The sequence below is a fragment of the Salvelinus namaycush genome, chromosome 2 (genome assembly GCF_016432855.1).
Source record: "Salvelinus namaycush isolate Seneca chromosome 2, SaNama_1.0, whole genome shotgun sequence".
NCBI classification, from domain to species: domain Eukaryota; kingdom Metazoa; phylum Chordata; class Actinopteri; order Salmoniformes; family Salmonidae; genus Salvelinus; species Salvelinus namaycush.
In genome coordinates this window covers 10,458,450-10,471,275 of record NC_052308.1, presented here as the reverse complement: position 1 = coordinate 10,471,275, position 12,826 = coordinate 10,458,450, and positions in this window count along the sequence as shown.

Genomic DNA, 12,826 nt, shown 5'->3' with positions numbered 1-12,826 from the left:
CGTCATGTGACATTTCTAATATGAGACATTTGGAAAGTTGAGCCCCACTTGGTTGGACTGACCGTGACGGACAGGTTGAACGACAGACAGATGCATGTCAGGAGAAATAGGGATGCTGTGAAGAATCAGTACAGAGGAAAGCTTATCGGGCTACTGTTAGATGAAGGGTCAACATCATAAGATACAAAAGAGTCAACTTCAACGGTCATGTCCATGCAAGTGAAACGCCTAATCCAGACCAAGCAGTACAGAAAACACAGACCATGCACATTGGAGTTGTTGTGTTATGTTGGAGCCAGGGAGGACACAAGTAAAAGGTTCCATAGAAAGAGGTGGTTTAGGAGCTAAAGACAAACATATGAGGATACAGTATATTCCAGCCCCAGAATGTCTCTGGCATGTTAAAGCTCCAGTGCTGTTACATTATGTAAATCAAGTCAAATGACAAACACTTCCAAAAACCACAGCCCAGGTTGACCAGTGACCTCAACGCCCCCCGATGTATGTTATTGTTCTAAGCAGTGAAATATAAAATGACAGAAGACAAGCAATCGTGTCTGAATGTCACAACATTTCCAACTCCCATACACACGTTACAGTTAACACAGCAAGGTGCAGAGCATGTCATTTTGACTGAATTCTGTCGGAGAATTTCTTGGTAGCCAACAAATGTCTCACATCTTCAAAATATATATATATTTAGGCTACCAATTTATATTCAGACAGAACAGAGACAGAACAAACAGAATTTATAAACCAGTTCCTGAAAATCATGCAAAGGCACACTTCCTTGATTGAAATACAATATACTTCTCTGCTCTGCTCTTGGGGAGGGGAAAGCCAAAGGCATACAGGTTGCCAGGAAAGAGAAGGCACTGAAAAACACAATCATGTGGCTCTTCACTTGGACTGCATTCTAAAGCAGCATTCTGACTGGAAATCCACAGGCCAGTCAAACCTGACAGGGTCACTTCGGACGGGATCCACCAGTCAGTCCCCAATACCATGTCCCATATACTCCAGCCTTGTGATAATACGTTTACATTTTCATTCTAAAAAGAGGATGGCATCAACTCATACAAATCTATACTGTAGCTATGTTCCTCTAATCATGCGACACCTGTTTCAACTTGTCCCCCTGTGTGGTGGGTCTGTTCATTTCATTTTATTGTTTATTTAACCTTTATTTAACTAGGCAAGTCAGTTAAGATCAAATTCTTATTTACAATGACGGCCTACCAAAAGGAAAAAGGCCTCATGCGGGGACGGGGGCTGGGATTAAAAATATATATAAATACATATAGGACAAAACACACATCACGACAAGAGAGACACAACACAACATAAAGAGAGACCTAAGACAACAACAGCAAGGCAGCAACACATGACAACACAGCATGGTAGCAATACAACATGGTAGCAGCACTAAACATGGTACAATCATTACTGGGCACAGACAACAGCACAGAGGGCAAGAAGGTAGAGACAACAATACATCACACAAAAGCAGCCACAACTGTCAGTAAGAGTGTCCATGATTGAGTCTTTGAATGAAGAGATTGAGATAAAACTGTCCAGTTTGAGTGTTTGTTGCAGCTCGTTACAGTCGCTAGCTGCAGCGAACTGAAAAGAGGAGTGACCCGGGGATGTGTGTGCTTTCAGGACCTTTAACAGAATGTGACTGGCAGAACGGGTGTTGTATGTGGAGGTTGAGGGCTGCAGTAGATATCTCAGATAGGGGGGAGTGAGGCCTAAGAGGGTTTTATAAATAAGCAGAACGGGTGTTGTATGTGGAGGTTGAGGGCTGCAGTAGATATCTCAGATAGGGGGGAGTGAGGCCTAAGAGGGTTTTATAAATAAGCATCAACCAGTGGGTCTTGCAACGGATAAACAGAGATGACCAGTTTACAGAGGAGTATAGAGTGCAGTGATATGTCCTATAAGGAGCATTGGTGGCAAATCTGATGGCCCGAATGGTAAAGAACATCTAGCTGCTCGAGAGCACTCTTACCTTCCGATCTGTAAATTATGGTCATCTGAATCAGGGTTAGTCTGTACTGTACAGTCAAGTCGGCTTCGGTTTGTGGGGCTATTCTTTAAAAAGCCTGTCAAGCTTCTCTCTGCAGGGGTTCAGAACGACTGTGAGAACCAGCTGTTTATTTGAGGGGCGGATTAACTTCTCCTCTGTACCCACATCTGTAGGGCTTTGTTACAGTGCCTTGAGGTGCTCCGACTAACAGTCATTTACTGTGAGGTGTACTGATTTCAGACTATGTTATGCTATACCAATTGGCCGACTGATGCTTTACGCTAAGTAAAATTAAGTCTGAAGTTGTTTCTTGCAGTGGTGGAAAAAGTACCCAATTGTTATACTTGAGTAAAAGTAAAAATACTTACATAGAAAATGACTCAAGTAAAAGTCATCGAGTAAAATACTACTTGAGTAAAAGTCTAAAAGTATTTGGTTTTATTTATACTTAAGTATCAAAAGTAAATAATCACTGCACCTGTACACAGCCCATCTGTAAATAGCCCACCCACTATCTCATCCCCATATTGTTATTTATTTTTGCTCTTTTGCAGCCCAGTACTTCTACTTGCACATCATCGTCTGCACATCTATCCCTCCAGTGTTAATGCTAAATTGTAATTATTTCGCCATTATGGCCTATTTATTGCCTTACCTCCCTAATCTTACTACATTGGCACACACTGTATATAGACTTTTCTATTGTGTTATTGACTGTATGTTTGTTGTTTTTGTCGCACTGCTTTGCTTTATCTTGGCCAGGTCGCAGTTGTAAATGAGAACTTGTTCTCAACTGGCCACCTGGTTAAATAAAGGTGAAATAAAAAATAAAAAAATTAAAATAAATGTAATTGCAAAAAATGTTCTTAACTATCAAAAGTGAAAGTATGAATCATTTTAAATTCCTTATATTAAGCAAAACAGACGGCACCATTACATTTTTTATTTACGGATAGCTAGGGACATAATTTACAAACTAAGCATGTGTTTAGTGAGTCCGCAAGATCAGAGGCAGTAGGGATGACCAGGGATGTTCTCTTGATAAGTGCGTGAATTAGACAATTTTCTGTCCTACTAAGCATTCAAAATGTAATGAGTACTTTTGGGTGACAGAGAAAATGTATGGAGTAAAAAGTACATTATTTTCTTTAGGAATATAGTGAAGTAAAAGTTGTCAAAAAATATAAATAGTAAGGTACAGATACCCAAAAAACTACTTAAGTAATACTTTCAAGTATTTTTACTTAAGTACTTTACATCCCTGATTTCGTGTGGCTAGTTGTCGACAGCCCTGAAAGCCTGGGTTACTTGCGACAAAGCACCAATTGCATAACAATACATACTGTGTAAAATGAACAGTGGGAAGGCCCTCAGCTCCCCTCAGCTCCCCACCATTACTTGGTGGTATGCAAGGACTTAAAAAATATGAAAAATAACCTAAAAAAGGAACTGGTTCTAAAGAACAAAACATCTCCCCTGGAAAGTAGACCCTCACCATAAAACTATGCTAACTGACAGCAGGACAGGTTACAAAGGAACACTGGTTTGGGCGAGTCCTGATTCCAATAGTGTGCATGTTAATAATAAGAAGCTCAGGGGACCAACTGTTGCTTGTACAGGCTCAGGAAAGGACAGCCAAATATGTTGCATACAAAAACATGTATTATCTTCTTAAAGCGGCAGCTAAAATAAATGCTTTTGAAAAACTACATGAAAGACAGTGTGCCCATTGCAGGAAAATAACAAACAAAAATGTATTAGGTGAAAACACTAATTTCTAACCCATGTTTATAGCCGTGGGAAGTAGAGGAGCTGAGGGTGATGGAGCACCTCCTGATAAATATATATATTTATGTATTACATTTAAAAAATATATATATATCATCCCTACTACCAAATCAGGTAGTTGGGATGACCAGGGATGTTCTCTTGATAAGTGCGTGAATTGGACCATTTCCCTGTTCTGCTAAGCATTCAAAAGTACTTTTGGGTGTCAGTGAAAATGTATGGAGTAAAAAGTACATAATTTTCTTTAGGAATTTTGTGAAGTAAAAGTAAAAGTAGTCAAAAATATGAATAGTAAAGTAAAGTACAGATACCTAAAAACAGTAGTAGTACATTAAAGTATTTTTACTTAAGTACTTTACACCACTGATTAAACCTACATTTCATCAGTAGGGCCCGATATACAGTATCTTCTTAGGGTGGAAAACACCCCTAAAACCACTGAAATATAATCATACTAGCCATAATGGAAATGCCTCTGCCTATGATTACAATGAATGAAAGTAGAAAGACTCATATTGATGCTGCGCTCCTGGTCTTGGCTGCTTGCATTCATAAAACATGAAGATTACTACTTAAAAACTATTCTGCAATCTTGGGAAGTTAATGAAACTACGCTAAGGAGTTAAAATAGGCCTAGCTAAACAAATGGTTCTTGACATAAATACAACAAAAACATACACAATGCAAACCTCCCTTAAACTCCTGTTGTTAGAATGCTGGTTGTGTGGAACCACCAGGCAGTTTCAGAATAACACACACACAGAGAGAGAGCGCGAGAGAGAGCGAGAGAGATGCCTACACCCATGCTTCAACTTCCCTCTCAAAACATTATCCTCTGGAGCCATCAGTTGGTTAAATACACATCACTAGCCAGTATCCACTACATTGATGAAGAGACTGACATTTGATTAACAGCCTTACATAGCAATCTAATAAGAATATAGTCCTCAACAGAACTTAAGACTGTACGAGGAAAACATAGCCGAGTTGTTTTCTATTCACATTAGAGCACAATAATACAGGTGGCTCCAAGGGATAAGTATGTGTGTAACCTTAAATATATTTAAAAACAACAATACAAACATATTTGTATCCAGTGGAACGGCAGGCATGTTTTAATTGACCTAGCATACCATTGAGACATATCCAGCTAGATATGGAGGGATTTGTATACCTTCACTAATATACACTACATGGCCAAAAGTATGTAAACACTGCTTGTCGAACATCTCATTCCAAATTTGTGGTCATTAATATGGAGTTGGACCCCCCTTTGTTGCTATAACAGCCTCCACTATTATGGGAAGGCTTTCCCCTAGATGTTGGAACATTGCTGCGGGGACTTGCTTCCATTCTGCCACAAGAGCATTAGTGAGGTTGGGCACTGATGTTGGGTGATTAGGCCTAGCTCGCAGTCGTTGTTCCAATTCATCCCAAAGGTATTCAATGGGGTTAAGGTCAGGGCTCTATGCAGGCCAGTTAAGCTCTTCCACACCGATCTCAACAAACCATTTCTGTATGGACCCGCTTTTTGCACGAGGCATTGTCATGCTAAAACACAAAAGGGCCTTCTCCAAACTTTTGCCACAAATTTGGAAGTACAGAACCGTCTAGAATTTCATTGTATGCTGTAGAATTAAGATTTCCCTTCACTGGAACTAAGGGGCCTAGCCCGAACCATGAAAAACAGCCCCAGACCATTATTCCTCCTCCACCAAACTTCACAGTTGGCACTATGCATTCGGGCAGGTAGCGTTCTCCTGGCATCCGCCAAACCCAAATTCGTCCGTCAGACTGCCAGATGGTGAAGCGTGATTCATCACTCCAGAAAATGCATTTCCACTGCTCCAGAGTCCAATGGCGGAGAGCTTTACATCACTCCGGCAGATGCTTGACATTGAGCATGGTGATCTTAGGGCTGTGTGCAGTTACTCGGCCATAGAAACCCATTTCAAGAAGCTCCTGACGAACAGTTCTTGTGCTGATGCTGCTTCCAAAGGCAGTTTGTAACTCAGTAGTGAGTGTTGCAACCACTCGGCCGTCCTGTTCTGTGAGCTTGTGTGATCTACCACTTCACGGCCGAGCCGTTGTTGCTCCTAGACGTTTCAACTTCACAATAACAGCACTTACAGTGCCTATCAGCACAATGGACAGAGCCCCACACACTAAAGCAAGGCCGTTTTGGTGATACTTATACATGTAGGCTACAAGATAGATAGGGCAATTGACCTATTACAAACAGCATATGTGAATGCAACCTGTTAGCTGTCTTACCAGAATTATGCAAACTAAATGCTGATAGTAGTAGCCTAGTTATTTATGCATGCAAACAAAAATACTGAATAGCAGTTTTGCTTAGAATACTGACGCAAATGCGAACTAATTAATGTGAACAGAACAAAACAGCGGTACCAGGTAGGCCTATAAAAATATCATGACACCACTGGCTATACCACCAAGATTTGGATAGAAACCAACCAGCTAGATTGTTTCTTACCTTTTCAGAAGAGTCGCAGCCTCCTTTATGCTCTGTGGAAATTCCTGAGTAATCGGTCATTCCATTCGGCCTGAAATGTTCTTGTAAGATCCCACTCAACTGCAGGTTGGATTAGTTGAGCTTCCCTCGGGTGTACAGTAGCATGCTTCTTCTGTACCGACGGAACACGTTTGTCAAAGTGGAAAATGAGTTCTCACATGTAGCTGTAGACCCCCAAAAGTCAATCCATGTTTCAGCGCAGTAAGCATAGCGGAGAGAGACCCAGAGAATCGTTGGAGGATATCAAGTTGGGTCCATTTGCCCTCATTGGAGCCGGAGCAAGCGATTTCAGTCTGCAAAAACTGCCACGTGACACTAAACTCAGCTTCCACCAAATCTGTTTTGCTTAGATCCAGCGGTGTTTTCACCTTTTTCACATCTAGAAAGTCATGGCTCTCTGGGTCAAGGGCACACAGGGTCTCCACCAGTTGGCTGTTGCGTTCGCTGAATCGTTCTGACATTTCATCATTGACACATCCAAGAACAGTCTTCTACACTCAGTCTCTTCTCCTCTGTCCTGCTGGCCTACTGTACATGTTGCTGGAGATTTGTACTTACATAACATCATCGTTTGCTTGGAGCTGGTGGTGCGTCAGTGCCACTGGCACTGAAATGTGCCCAAAAGGCTTCGAACTCGCCGTCACACACCAGCTTTTCGACGCACTCCAGACCAGTGTAAAGATACGCTACTTTTGCCTGGAGTAATTAGTTTGGAGGATGGAGAAGACTGAGGATTCTGTGCACCATGGTGACTGTAAACTTAAAGCTGGGGTCCTTCACCGCCGTCAGCAGCCCTGTAGCCTCCAGTCGTCTGTTGTACATGTCAGAGAGGAACTTCACAATGCTCACAACTTTATTTTTTACCCCTTTTTCTCCCCAATTTCATGGTATCCAATTGGTAGTTACAGTCTTGTCTCATTGCTGTAATTCCTGTACGGACTCGGGAGAGGCGAAGGTCGAGAGCCGTGCGTCCTCCGAAACACAACCCAACCAAGCCGCACTGCTTCTTGACACAATGCCCACTTAACCCGGAAGCAAGCCGCACCAATGTGTCGGAGGAAACACCGTACACCTGGCGACCGTGTCAACGTGCACTGCGCCCGGCCCGCCACAGGAGTCGCTAGTGCGTGATGGGACAATGACATCCCTGCCGGCCAAACCCTCCCCTAACCCGGACGACGCTGGGCAAATAGTGCGCAGCCCCATGGGTCTCCCGGTTGGCTGCGATAGAGCCTGGACTCGAACCCAGAATCTCTAGTGGCACAGCTAGCACTGCGATGCAGTGCCTTAGACCACTTGGGAGGCGCCTCAATGCTCACAACTTTTAACAACCATTGACACAGTATTCAGGTTCTTCTCCTTTGGTATTGTTTGGGTACTTTGGCAAAGCCCATTTCTGGTACCCATCGTGGCAATGGCAGATTAGCTGGTTTGAGCCTGCTGAATAGTCTAAGGCTGATAACTCTAACGCTTTTTACAGATAGCCTACAAGCGAACTAAACTCTGTAGTGGTGGCTCGTGAGGCAGAGTTGAGTGAAGCAGCTTCAACCGTAAACTCAACCCCACCCCTAATACAAATCTAATATTACAGGTGGAGGCATATCACACTATTCACTTAGCCTACCAGTTTATGGAAAACCCCAAGGAGTCATACCTAACCGCCCCAGTGGCTTTCCATAGCACCCCTACACACACCTCGGCGTGCTCTGTCCATTGTGCTGGCACAGCACAGATACAGATTTTGCGCCAACCTGTCACTCAATCATTTGAACTTTTTTGCTTATATAGGAACATAAAAAAACTGAGGGGGTCCCTCGTGGAACCAGGCCTGCCTATAGTTCCCATGGCTGCCATAGATTAGGCTATTTCATTTTATAGAACAGTTTCTCAGTGTAAATTGTATTTCTTCCCATGGGCCTAATGGCCACACACACTGACACAGTTTACAGAGATTAATCCTGGCACCGTGTGAAATTAGCATAATACTGTGTGTGGACTGGAAATGCTGCATAGTTTAATTCTCGGTCAGTGTATGGATCTTACACAATATCACAATATAAATTCTGTTCTTTCTCCTCTATTTGAATACCATATAAGCCTATTTCCCTTACTGGAACCTTGGATGTAAGAATCCAACACCCACTTCTAGAAATCCAAAGAGTGGAACAAAAACCTTCCTGTCCTTATAATGTACTTCCCTTTCAATAATCAATGTTTATTAGAGCAATGAAGGACATATTTGATACTTTTAAGAGGAATGCACTCTGTGCCATGTTCAAAAAGAGAAAACAATGGTGTATTTGTCGGTGTGTGTGGCCATTAGAAATCCAAGTAGGGCCTCTCTCTCTCTCTGACTCTCTCTCTCTCTGACTCTCACTGTTCCCTTTCCTCCAGGCCAACGAAGCCGTCCCTCCTGCTTTGTGGCTCATTGCAATGTTATGGAATTGGGCTGTGGGCAGCTAGGCAAAAATGGAGGAAAACTATAGGTCCGGAGGACCTATAATCCTTTCACTCTCTCCTCTTCCTCTGTCTCCGCTGCTAAAGCCACTTTCTATCACTCTGAATGTCAAACTTCTGCCTCTAACCCTAGGAAACTATTTTACACCTTCTCCTCACTCCTTAATCCCCCACCTGTCCCTCTCTGCAGACAACTTTGTCAAGCACTTTGAAAAGAAAGTTAACGACATCTGCTCCTCATCTACTCAGCCTATTGAGTCCACTGGTCCTGCTCACACAGTATTACCCTACGCCTTGACCTCTCTCACCTTTCCCTCCAGATGAAATCATGCTACTAGTGAGGTCCGGCCGCCCAACAACCTGCCCGCCCGACAATGACCCCATCCCCTCTTCCCTTCTCCAGACCATCTCTGGTGACCTTCTCCCATTCCTCACTTCCCTTATCAACTCATCTATGACCACTGGCTGTGTCACCTCTGACTTCAAAATGGCCCGAGTAGCTCCCCTCCTGAAGAAACCAACACTCTACTCCTCTTACGTCAAAAACGACAGACCGGTATCCCTTCTATCTTTTCTTTCCAAAACACTTGAGCGTGCGGTCTCTGACCAACTCTCTCACTATCTCTCTCAGAATGATCTTTCTCAGGCACCAAAGGGGTGCACATTTTTGTGTTTGCCCTAACACTACTCAGCTGATTCAAATGAACTAAGCTTGATTAGTTGATTATTTGAATCAACTGTGTAGTAGTGCTATGACAACCTAAATGTGTACCCCTTAGGGTTCCCGAGGACCACGTTTGGGGAAACCCGGGCTTAACCAGTAAGGCTTCAAGACGGGTCACTCAACCGACACTGCTCTTCTCTGTGTAATGGAGGCGCTCCGCACTACCAAAGCTGATTCTCTCTCCTCTGTTCTCATCCTCCTAGATCTATCCGCTGCCTTCGACTCCATGAACCATACGATCCTCCTCTCCACCTTCTCAGGGCTGGGAGTCTCAGGCACTGCACACTCTTGGATTGCATCCTACCTGGCAGGCTGTTCCTACCAGGTGACGTGGAGAGGATCTGTGTCTGCACCATGTACTCTCACTACTGGTGTCCCCTAGGGCTTGGTTCTAGGCCCTCTTCACTCTCTATCCAAGTCACAACATCGGTACGACCGTACCTCACACAGGAAGCGGCGCAGGTCCTGATCCAGGCACTTGTCATCTCCTGTCTGGACTACTGCAACTAATTGTTGGCTGGGCTCCCCGCATGTGCCATCAAACCCCTCAACTTATCCAGAACTCTGCAGCCTGCCTGGTGTTCAACCTTCCTAAGTTCTCCCATGTCACCCCGCTCCTCTGCACACTCCACTGGCTTCCAGTTGAAGCTCGCTTCCACTATAAGACCATGGTGCTTGCTTACGGAGCAGCAAGAGGAACTGCCCCTCCCTACCTTCAGGCTATGCTCAAACCCTACACCCCAACCCAAGCACTCCGTTCTGTCACCTCTGGTCTCTTGGCCCTCTCACCCGTACGTGAGGGAGGCTCCCACTCAACCCAGTCCAAGCACTTCTTTGTTCTGGCACCCCAATGTTGGAGTCCCTGGCCATTTTCCGAAAACACCTGAAACCCTACCTGTTCAAAGAATATCTTAAATAATCCCCCGCTCCCCCCCTCAAAAAATGCCTTTTGTGAACTAACACTCGCACCTGAATACTGCCCCCCCTTACTAGCTCTGACTTTGCTGATAACTACTTAATTGAGGAAAAATGTACTTACTATGACCGTGATATGTGGTTGTCCCACCTAGCTATCTTAAGATGAATGTACTGACTGTAAATCACTCTGCTAAATGACTAAAATGCTCTTTGCTGGTGCCAATAAAATAGGCTACTGTCCACACAATTTGGCAGTTGAGAATTTTAAGACAGAGAATCTAGAGACGGATTAATGTTTTCTTTGTCTTTTTTCGGGAATAGCCATTTGCTTTCTTATGATTCCTGTCTGTATACTGTAGGCACGAGTAATTATGCAGCTGATGTTGGCAAGTTATATTTAATTTACTGGGGAATCTATGCCACCTACATTATGCCAACATCAATGTGAAAGTAACCGGTTCAAGGCTCTGCATCTCAGTGCTAGAGGCGTACACAATCTTTCAATCTAAGGAGTACACAATCTTTCATTCCAGTACAGTAGTGCATTTGTAGTACAGTAAAATGTGTTTTTACTTCTGTAGAGAATCTTGAGCTGGATGCCATGGCTGACCCACAGGAGTACATCTTCATCGACGAGGCATGATTCAACCTCACAAAAAGGCGCAAAAGGGGGCGCAACATCATTGGTCACCATACAAGTTCCTGGCCAGAGAGGAGGTAATGTCACCCTATGTGCAGCCATCAGCAATCGTGGCGTCCTCCACCGCCATGCCAAAGTGGGTCCATACAACACGGAACAACTTCAATTTCTAGATCAGCTGCACAATAACATTCTTCAACAGGAATGGGAGCCAGGGCAACCAGAGCAAGCCCAATATGTTGTCATTTGGGATAACGTGAGTTTCCATCGGGCTGCTCTGGTTCGTGCCTGGTTCAATGACCAACCCAGGTTCACCGTTATTTTTTTGCCAGCATTTTTCCCATTTCTGAATCCGATTGAGGAATTTTTCTCAGCATGGTGGTGGAGAGTGTATTCCCGCAACCCCTACGCACAGCAAAACCTCCTGGAAGCAATGATGGAAGCCTCTGGTGATGTGTCTGTGGAGTCTATCCAGGGTTTTCTAAGGCACACAAGGGCATTTTTCCCACGCTGCCTGGCAAGAGCAAACATAATGTATGACGTTGATGAGATTTTGGCCTGAGACGAGATGATGAGAACGCTGAGTAACCTGTACATTTGCTGCATTTGGAAATGAAGCTTTTGTAAATTGGGTTTTTTACTGTGCATGGACTCTTCCTTACATGTTTTGTCAGTGTAACATTTCAAAGATCAGGTTTTTGACTAAAACAGCATATCCAGTAGTATTCCCTTATCCACTAATGTAAGAAGTATTAATTACGGTACTGTTTTCAAGTTCTCTCATCAGGGTGTTCCTGAAAGGGTCATCTGGATAATCAGTGCTGTGATTTTACAAAGTTCCAAACTATTTCTCTGAAAACCTATTCTAAACATTTTGGTAGCAGTGTTATTAATGAATCCCTCCAGTGTGTAACAAACAGTCATGTAGTCTGTGTTTTTGACAGCTTGTGTGTGTTGTCTGAGGGCAAAGTTTGAATTGGGACCCAGAAGTTAGATGTTTGTACCGTTGGGTGTGAGTTTTTAAAATTGTGTGTGAAGATTTGAGAAAATTGCGAATTGTTCCAGGAATTGTCTAAGCAATTGAGAATCTAAAGCAATCTCTGCATTGCCTAAACAGCTGACCAGCAAAGAAAACTGTGTCTGCTCTGAGAGAAAGGCGCGCAGGCTGCCATCTGCTCTCTAAACGATTGTACTAAAGCAAGCCAACCAATAAACTAAACAGCCAACAGCCGGGATTGGAATGATTAGACTTGAACATTTCTGGCCTTCAGCTACCCTGCCATACCCAACTGACGCCCCTGCTATGGTCACGAGCCACCACCTACTTTTCCACCCGACGCAAAGTAACCTATTCACTTATTTCCAAATGGACAATCTTAGTCCACACCAGAAACTGTAACACTTGAAGATATTTAAACGAAAAATAATTAACCTCTTCTGGTCACTGTTCAGATTTGACTCCTGTCTTCATCCCCTCTGAATCGTGCCATCCTTTCTGCAGTATTCGGTAAATTAGTACATTGTTTCTTAAACCTCTCCTCAGGGACCCCCAGCCGTTCCAGGTATTTGATCTATTCCAGAGAGAGCACATCTGATTAAACTTGTCAACTAATCATCAAGGCCTTGAATAGGTGAATCAGGTGAGCTAGTTCAGAGCTACAACAAAACTGTGAAATGTCTAGGGGTCCCCGAGTGAGGAGAGGTTTGAGAACCACTGAATTACTATCCTACATA